We start from the raw sequence: 10,189 nt of genomic DNA on the forward strand, positions 1-10,189 counted from the left end.
ATATCAAATGGACTGCGAGAGGACAGCACATAGCCAAAGGTAATACTTTCACAAAACCTGAAAAGTTGCAAACATCAATTTCTAAAGTCTACAAATTGCACTAGGGAAAAAATAGAATAAGGAAGCGAAAGAGTAGGATAGAAAACAAGAAATGGGTTTGCAGAAGGTGTGCAATCCAGAAAAAAAACAGGTATCCTAGACACCTTTGGTGACAATGGGGTTCACTTTACAGTTTGATCCACTGTATCCATACTAAATATTCTCATAAGCAGTTTCTAGAAAGGAATGGTTTCACACAGAGACCAGCTTGTGTGGTTTTCTTGTTGCTGCCACTACAGCGCAGTGGCAACAAGGCTTCCCCATGGCAAGTTTTGCTGCGATTTTCCTGCCCCAGCAGTGGTCATCCCCTTTCCCCTTGGCCAATGGGGAGATCAAAGGGAAATTCAAACCACTGGTAGGGAAGCTGAAAGAACAACACGGATATACAGTATCTGATCAGGACAAAATATAGGAAAGATGGAAAAAATACACTGAAGAAGTTCACAGAAGAAATAGAAGGATGACAGATTCCTTCAAAGAAGAACCTTTTGACAAAGAACTTGCAGTCTTAGAAAGTGAAGTGAAATGTGGGCCGTTTCCACACGGATTACCTTTCCTCGGAACAACCTGGAACATTGTGCAAAAAATGAGAAGATCGCGTTTTCTCATCGCAAGAAAACGCGATCTTCCGCATTTTTTGCACGATGTTCCGGGTCGTTCCGAGGGAAGGTAAGCTATGTGGAAATGGCCCTGCATTCAAAGAAATACGAGTAACAAATCACCAGAGGGAGACGGTATACCGATAGAGCTATTTCAAACATGTCAATTATCAGTAATAGTAAGCTGTATAGTTTCAGTTGTGCAACTGGGTATCATGTACTGGCTTTTTGTTGACTTCTTGCTCTGAATTTTTAATTTAAAAAGGTTGCTGACCCCTGTATTAGATGCTCTTAGGTGATATTTATTTGCCATTATAAATGGCAATCTCTATTGCGAATTACTCATCATACTGTGAGTCATTGCATGGCTATGGATGTCATCACGCTTCTGAGTCCAGTTAAATGTTAAAGGTTTTGTACTTTGGGTTCATAAGGTGCATAATTTCACTAGAACAGCAGTACATTTACTTCTAATTAGCTTTGGAGGACAAGGTTGGCCCTTTTCACATTGCTTACCTGCTGCCGGAATGTCACAAAATATCGTGCAAAAACTTCGGAAGATAGCGTCTTCTCGCGAGAGTTTTGCACGACATTGCACAAAACTCTCGCAAGAAGACGCTATCTTCTGAAGTTTTTGCGCGATATTTCGCGACGTTCCGGCAGCAGGTAAGCAGTGTGAAAAGGGCCGTTGATACACCCACACCAAATGTACTGTTGCACCAATAGTGTAGGTAAAAATGTGATGTAGCAGAGACTCTGTTCTGCAAGTATGTGGAAGGGCCAGAACCTTTGCAACTTATCTTGCAGAGGCAGAAGTCCAGAAGGGGTTTGTTTACTGGCATTTACTCCACTTAGTTCACTGAGAGTACAAGAGGGAACAGCCATGAAATGCTGTTAGTGGCCAACTCCCTCTTCTCTCTAGTGCAAGGTATCAGTGAATTATAACAGCTGTTGCTTGTACACCAGTGGGTGCATCGTGTCATATAATACCACCATAGGAATGTAGTACCCTTAAATAGGGGAGTGACAAATTTATAGCAGCAAAGAGAAATCTCTCTTGCAGCACGCAGTGTAAAAGCATATCCATCACCCAGCCTAGTTAAAGAAATAAAAGTTCTTCTGTTCTGACCCAGTTTGCTTGCTCTTGAATAAATGCAATGAATAAGATAAAATCTTCTGGGCAAACTAACTTACTTCTTTTTGTGAACAGAGGTGTTTACCAAAGGATTTGTATCTGCTCTTCTGCTGCTTTTTACATTCCATTATTACAGAAATATTCTGTGCAAGCAGAAGCTATACTGTTCTTGAGGCAAGACAGCAGACTGTACGGGTTCGTTTCTATGCAATATTCTCAGATGATATTGCATTTTGAACTGCACTGAAGAGGCACTTGCTCAATGTTCTTGTTTCCCCACAATAGTAAAGGACATATGGGAGACCTGCAAGAATCACTTGCGGGGGGGGGGGGGGACATGTCCTATCTTTCCCCCCTTGTCTTGCTCACCAGCCTGCCTGCTTCCAATGCTACTGCTTCTGCCTGCCTGGTTCATGTGGACGTGGTGGCATGGGACAACAGAGGGTGCAGCAGTGGGGGAACAGCGGTAGAGGGGGGGCAATTGTGGTGGCTTCCCCTCCTATTTGCCTGTTCCAGATGGCTGGCCTGCTTGTGTGGCTGCAGCTCCCCCACCTGCCCATCTTGTTCAATTAGTGGTGGGCACAGCTCCTTCTTTTAAAAAAAATGTTGGCCATGTTCTCACAACTTAGCATCATGAGATCTAAGTATTTTTGTTAAAATGCTGCATATTAATTTGTTTCCTTTTTTATTTTTCTGCAACTGGGGGGTGGGGCGTGTATACCCCAGGTGTGTAGAGAAACACCCCCTGTCTGTACCTAGCCTGAGTGTTTGGGTTTTTTGATCAGCACAGAGGCCAGGTTCAGAGTTACATCTATGACAAGTGAGGGATGATGATTGGAATCCCATTCCTCCTTCCTCTGTACCTTCTGGGCCAGCGACTCTCTGGCCAGCCTGCTGTGCAACCACCACTAGCAATCCTGGCTCATGGGCTGTGCGGGGAAGGGGGGCAGCTCCTGCTCCTCCTCCCCTACTTGGAGATGAGAGGTGGTGGGGGCTTACATTGGTGGTGGAGGGGGGGGCAACAACTCCTCTTCCTATGTCTGCCTACTTGCCAGCAGCAGGACTGGTGTCAGTAGCAAACTCTCTATCAGCTCTGTTCAGCTGGCTGCTACCCGCCTCATTCACAGTCTGGGGAGGGATTTAACCCCCACATTCATTTTAAAAAAGGTTTTATATTTCTTTCAAACCTGGGCAGATCACCCAAGTTTGTAGGGGGAAAAAATCCTCCTCTCTACATGGCCTAGGATTGCCAGGTTCCCTCACCCTTCTGCAGGGACCTGGCACTTACCTGGGGGCAACTTCTTCTTGGCAGGCACAATGACATCACTTCTGGAAGTAACATCATCACATCCGGCAGCAGGCATGCTCCTGTCCTTTGCGCCTGGCGCCTGGCGGGAGCACTCCCACTGCATGCTGGCCCAGGAGGTTTTTTGTCTCCCAAGCCTGCTCCCTGGTCCTTCCCCCCACTGGCCATGTGGGTGGCAGCAAGGGCAGAAGCTGAGAGTGGGGGGATCCTCTGCCCAAGTGGGGGACCTGGCAGTGCTAACATGACCCCAATCCATAGATCTAATGATCTCAAGCTGGGACCGTGGTGAGAATTAGATATAACAATGGGTGAACCACAAAGATTAGCATGGTGGGTCTCATTTTCCTCTCCCCCACTATTTCCTCTTTCCCTTTCCTGAAATACCTCATAGCTTCTCCCCTTTTCCTGCTACCTTCTCTCCTTCCCACTCACCAGCCAACCTACCTTTTATGAGCTCCCCATCTTCAGCAATATTTATTATTTATTTACTTCATATATATCCCAGTAGGGAAGCGAAACAACTTATATCATGTATTGTCGAAGGCTTTCACGGCCGGAGAATGATGGTTGTTGTGGGTTTTCCGGGCTGTATTTCCGTGGTCTTGGCATTGTAGTTCCTGACGTTTCGCCAGCAGCTGTGGCTGGCATCTTCAGAGGTGTAGCACCAAAAGACAGAGATCTCTCAGTGTCACAGTGTGGAAAAGATGTAGGTCATTTGTATCTACTCAGGAGGGGTGGGGTTGAGCTGAGTCATCCTGTAAGAGTTTCCCAGGGTGTGGAATGCTAATGGCGGGAGGCTTCACTGTATCCTGAGGAGGTTCTTTTGCATATGGATTGGTACTTGATGTGCTAATCTTCTCTGCAGGGCTATTGTCGGGGATAGAATGTTCGGGGATAGAATGTACTGATCAGATGGGAAAGCTTATGAAAAAGCATAACCTTCAAGCAGTATTCAGACCCACCCGAAAAATACAACAGATGCTACGATCAGCAAAAGACAGTAGAGACCCCCTCACCTCTGCAGGAGTATACCGTATACCCTGCAGCTGTGGACAAGTTTACATCGGGACCACAAAGTGTAGCATCCAGACAAGAATAAAAGAACATGAAAGACACTGCAGACTTGGACAACCTGAAAAATCAGCAGTGGCTGAACATAGCCTAACTCAAACAGGGCACAGTATCTTATTCCAGGACACCAAAATACTGGACAACACTTCCAACTACTTTGTCAGACTGCACAGGGAAGCCATTGAAATTCACAAGCATAAGCAAAACTTCAACAGGAAAGAAGAAACCTTAAGAATGAACAGAGCATGGTTTCCAGTTCTGAAAAACACCAGGCTAACAAAACATTCTATCCCCGACAATAGCCCTGCAGAGAAGATTAGCACATCAAGTACCAATCCATATGCAAAAGAACCTCCTCAGGATACAGTGAAGCCTCCCACCATTAGCATTCCACACCCTGGGAAACTCTTACAGGATGACTTAGCTCAACCCCACCCCTCCTGAGTAGATACAAATGACCTACATCTTTTCCACACTGTGACACTGAGAGATCTCTGTCTTTTGGTGCTACACCTCTGAAGATGCCAGCCACAGCTGCTGGCGAAACGTCAGGAACTACAATGCCAAGACCACGGCAATACAGCCTGGAAAACCCATAACAACCAACTTATATCATTTTCCTCTTCTCCATTTTATCTTCACAACAGCCCTGAGTGGTAGGTTAGACTGACTGTGACTGGCCCAAATTCATCCAGTGAGTTTCCAAGAAAGAGTAGGGATTCCAACCTGGGTTCTCCCAGGTCCTAATGTAAAACTCTAACCACTATAACACACTGGCTTTTGTGGGATGGCTGCTGTTGAACAGTAGCAAGCAGCCTGGCCTGGGTAAGTCATGCAAGTTGGGTAGTAGCAAGTAACCTGGTGGTTGCCTCTGGGCCTGCCCCTGATAAGTCTTCCCTCAAAAGCCAACACAGCCTTGGAAAGGCCCTGCCTCCTCTCCCTGCCATTTATCGTTGCCTTTTACTGCCTTTTAACTGTTGTAGCATAGTGGTTAAGTGATTGAGCTATGAATAAACACTCTTCTGGTTCAAATCCCAGTACTGCCATGTGTTCAGCAGGTGACCTTGGGTAAGCCCCAGCAACACCAGGCGTATTGTGGGGTAATAATAACACTGGCTTTGTTCACCACTCTTGAGTGTGCACTAATCTATCTAGAAGAGCAGTATATAATCACGCTGTTACAATTATTATTTTTACTGGCAGAAACCAAGGCTTGAAGTCTGGCAATATTATTGAGCATTTATTAAAGCTACAGGCAGTGCTTCCATCATCATCATCATCATCATCATCATCATCATCATCATCATCATTTTATTTTTCTGCAAATCTTGAGCTTTCCCCAGCTTTGTAGAAAAATCAGTCTTGAATGTCCATGGCCCCAGTTTCTGGATTTAAGTATCCACAGATGGGGCTATGTTTAGAATTAGATATATTGATATTAATATGGCTGCCTGCTTTCTGACCTGTGTTCTAAGAATTCTGTAACAATAGGTATCGGTAATACCCAGGTAGGCGGAGTACCATACTCCCTGTCTTCAAAATCCAATAAGTATCTAGGCTCAATAATTATTGAATATCCTGGCTGCTGATTATATTGACCTAAACTGTGCAATCTGCTTTGCATCACAATGAGAAATGTATACTATAAATAATGCAATTTATTTTAAAAAAACAAGACCAGACACCTCTGTTGTGGTGCCATGGACTGGCATGATTTCTGCATGGTTAATAAATGTACGGAGAAATCCTGGTTTTCATCAAATAGTCTTAGATAGATTAGATAGTCTTTTAAATCCTTTTCTCTGTGTTTGTATGGGTTATGTCAAGCACATTATCAGTTTCTGCTGTTATGCAATATATTATTCCTAGGCAAATAGTATGCATGAAGACATCACGTTAAGTCAGCTGTGAGGCAGAGAAAGATCTACGTCTGTCATCAAAGTAAGCCCAATTCAGTTGCTTAGGAACTGACATGTTTTGAACAAGGCTGTCAATCTTGCAAGTACATGACAACTTTATATGAAGTAGTTCTGTTGAAAAAAAGGTCTGACTGAGAGATGACAAGTGCAAAACAAAAACGGTCACTTGTTTTAATTTCTGGAATGAATTCCAGTGCTTATGCCTGATTCAGAGGCTCACAGTGCAATCCTAAAGACAGTGACACCCTTCTAATCCTACTGATCTATACACCTATATGAGGTTGCGGGATGCAAGCAACTGTAATACTACAGTTGCACATGCCTATATATTAAGAAAAATATACTATTTTTTAAATGCAAACAATTCATATTTTAATCCCCACGCGAAATACATATTTTTCACAGGAAGCAAAGAATATTGAGCCCTGACCTGGATAGCCTAAGTAAGCCTGATCTCATCTGATCTCAGAAGCTAAGCAGGGTCTGCCTTGGTCAGTAATTGGATGGGAGACCTCCAAGGAAGACCAGGGTTTCAGAGGCAGGCAATGGCAGACCACCTCTGTTAGTCTCTTGCCTTGAAAACCCTTCCAGAATACTTTCCACCACCGCCAAAGAAAATTGAACAAACTACTTCACTTCCCCTAACTACCACTCTCAGTTTGCATATTCAGATGTATAAACATATTCTAGTATTTTTTAACTTTAAAAAATTCTGAAGTTAGTAACTTTGGTCTTTATTTAGCCAGGGGAAGAATAAACCTGCCCATCTTTTTTTCGTGCTGTGTATGGTATGTTAGTATTTTGATTATAATCCTTTAAAGGTGAGAATGTATATTATTTATGACTAGAGCCTGGAAACTCTTCGGGGATTGTATAAACACTCAGAACTAAATATAACTGTGGAAGCAGTCTACATATCACTGATCAAAATAGATAGCATGCATACTGGTTCAAGCTCCTTCGAGGGGACTTCACTGAAATAGTTTCTGAAGTGATGCAATACATGGTAGATAGAGAACTTCACCAGCACTCCTGTTCCTACAGAATGTACTGAGGCTGACAAAAATAAGGTCTGGCAGATTATTACTATTACTAACTTTATTTATAGCCTGCTGTCACACTTGGGCTCAACGGCACCTCAGAGGACAGGGCCACCCATCACTTGGTGTTTCTCCCTTTGTCCTCCTCTCTCACCATTAGCTGCCATATAAGTGTTGTCCCTTTAAGATGCATCTGCAGTTCCTTCCCCGGGTTTGGAGCCTGCATGCTGGCCCCACTTCACTTAGGGAGGAGGGGGCACTACCGTCTATTTAAAGTGATTTAAAAATGCCGCAATGGCTGATCCTAATTAGGGCTGAGGCGCTCTTATTCCCCTCCGAACCTTTTCAATAACTGGGGGAGAGGTGCAGCCATTTTGGCACTTGGAAAGGTGCGCGGAGGGGGGGGGGAATGCCTCAGCCCTTGTAGCGTTTTAAAATCATTTTAAAATGGTGGTGGCATCCCTGTGGTGGGCATGAGGACACTAGGGATGCCATTCCCCCCGCTGGGGGTGGGGGATCCCCCACTCCCACCCTCCATCCCCAGACTCCACTCACCCGGCTGATGAGGAAGGAAAGGTAGGGGAACGCTGCCCTGGGCACACTCCCGGGGCAGCATGAAAAGGTCACCTCTGGGAATGACATCATCACACCACCCCGAGAGCACTCCTGCACTTCTCAGCAGGCCAATTTTGGCTCTAAACGGGCCAAATTGGACTTGTTTGAGGCCCAAATTGGCCCACTGAGAAGCGTGTATGCACTCCCATGCCTATGTGATGCCACTTTCTGGAAGGAGCACCTGGGAATGCCAGGAATGCCAAGGAGCACTTGGGTACTCGGAAGCGGTAAGTATCGGGTCCCCTGCCCTCCCAATGGGAAGATAAGGGCACCTGGCATCCCTAGAGGACACCTTCACATCTAGTTTGACCCTCATACAATGGGGAAAGCATCTAAGATGGTGCTAATTATGACAAAAGCATACATCTAAAACAAACATTCTCCCCTTTTCAGAACAATTATTGTACTGAGTAGTCAAGCCATGTCAAGTTTATTATTACAGTCTGCGACCAGTACATACACGCTACTGAGTAGTTCAGAATTTTTCTATCAAAGTCAGTCTCTCTCAGAACATGCAGTAATATATTTTCTAATAGTTCTTTTTTCCCCCTTGGCAAGGTTCTTTTCTTTGATATTTCAGCCACAGCTAATTTGGGAAGGATCATTTTGAAGAGACTGATAGCAGCAGAGTTGATCTCGTGGATGAACTTCCCATAGGACTTTTGGATTTAACTCTTGGTCTTGACAAATTCCACTACTATGAAGTCAGTTGACATTAAGATCTTTGGACACGTTTATTTCCCAGCAGGCATTAAACCATGACCTAAGCAGAATTCCAATGGGTGATCACATCCCAAAATAGTTGACTCGTCACCTGGCCTATTACCTTTTACATGTTGACAAAGAAAGCTTCCAAGAAAATTCTAGAAACTCTTTCCGTGATACATAAATAGTTATATCTAAACTTTTTATCCTGTATACCTAGATTGTTGACTGGAAAAACACTATTTATTTCTATGTAAGATCCTTACAAAAAACTTCTGAGAGGCTGCTTAAACTGACCATCTTGAGGAACTCATGTTAGGGCTAAAATTTCCTTGTGTAAAGAATATATTTCTTATTTTTTTAAAAAAGGTAAGCTTAAGGCAATGGCCTCCACCTCTTACATCTAATTTCACAATCTAGTAGGAGTCAGCTGCAAAGCTCTCTTTAGCTCTGACTTGCACAAACATTGTCAAATGCCAGCAGTTTGCTTCAGAAAAAGCAGTAAAGTACATTGTTTCTGCACTGTTTACTCTGCCATCTCACTAAGGCAGGTGCCCTCAACATCGGGCCTGTTGACATCTAACCTGGCAGCTGCCAAATGTTTTGAGAAAGTGGGTGGGACCAGGTGAGACCCTTGCCCACCACAGTTTCTGATTGGCCACTGAAGATCTGATTGGTTGCGCAGATTAAAATAAAGTTGCTTTGGTGGAAGTTGCCACCACAGTGTCAGGTTTAGTCTATTGTTTAAATTACCTGTCTTCTTCTTGCACTTCTTGTGTGTGTGGTTTTGTCTCTCACAGCAGCCATTTTGTGATTGTTGGGACATGGGTGGCATGTTGCCCATGTCACCACATCACTTCTGGGTACAACCCAGAAGTGACATCAAGAAGCTCTAGGAATTGCCAGAAATGCTATTGTTTGTACCATAGAAAACAGGGGAGGAGCTGTGGCTCAGTGGAAGAGCCTCTGCTTTGCTTGCAGGTTCCACCTGCAGCATCCCCAGTTAAAAGGACCAGACAGTAGATGATGTGAAAGACTTCTGCCTGAGACCCTGAAGCACTGCTGCCAGTCTGATTCAGTATAAGCCAACTTCAAGTGTGTTCATGTGTGTGCATGCCCATTGTCACTTCTGACTTGTCCTTGGAAGTAATGTACCAGCATGGAGGCTGGCAGTATTTTTTAATATTTTCTCCTGGGCAACAGCAGCATTGGAGCTGGCAACCCTACCACCAAACTGTGTCAGAATTTCTTAGGTGCTTACAGGCTCAAAAAGGATGAGGACCCCTGCATTAAGGAATAAAATACTCTTCTTCACAGGGTTGTGATGTCCCTCAGGAGGCCAAACCACAGGGACAGGGCCTTGAGGACAGGAAGTGGCCGGTACTTACTCTGCACGCACAAAACTTAATGTTTGAGGTCAGCTTTTAGAGAATCAGCCCCCTGCACGACTCACCTCTTCCTTGTTGCACTAGAAATAACGTCGTTTCTGGTGACATAGGAGCGTGCATACCCATTTTGGTCATATGCCTTTCAGGAGGAGTGCACATGGTCAGCCAGTTCCCTGTGCTGTCCCTGCTGGCAAGGTAGAGTTTCCAATTGCTTGCTGATGGCAGGCAAACTCCTGGCAGTTTGCCCCATTGTGCGATCAGCGAGAGGTGGCAAACTGCCTGGCGATCACTTGTTACCGACAAGCAACCCAG

The sequence above is a fragment of the Eublepharis macularius genome, chromosome 3 (assembly GCF_028583425.1).
Source record: "Eublepharis macularius isolate TG4126 chromosome 3, MPM_Emac_v1.0, whole genome shotgun sequence".
NCBI lineage: Eukaryota > Metazoa > Chordata > Lepidosauria > Squamata > Eublepharidae > Eublepharis > Eublepharis macularius.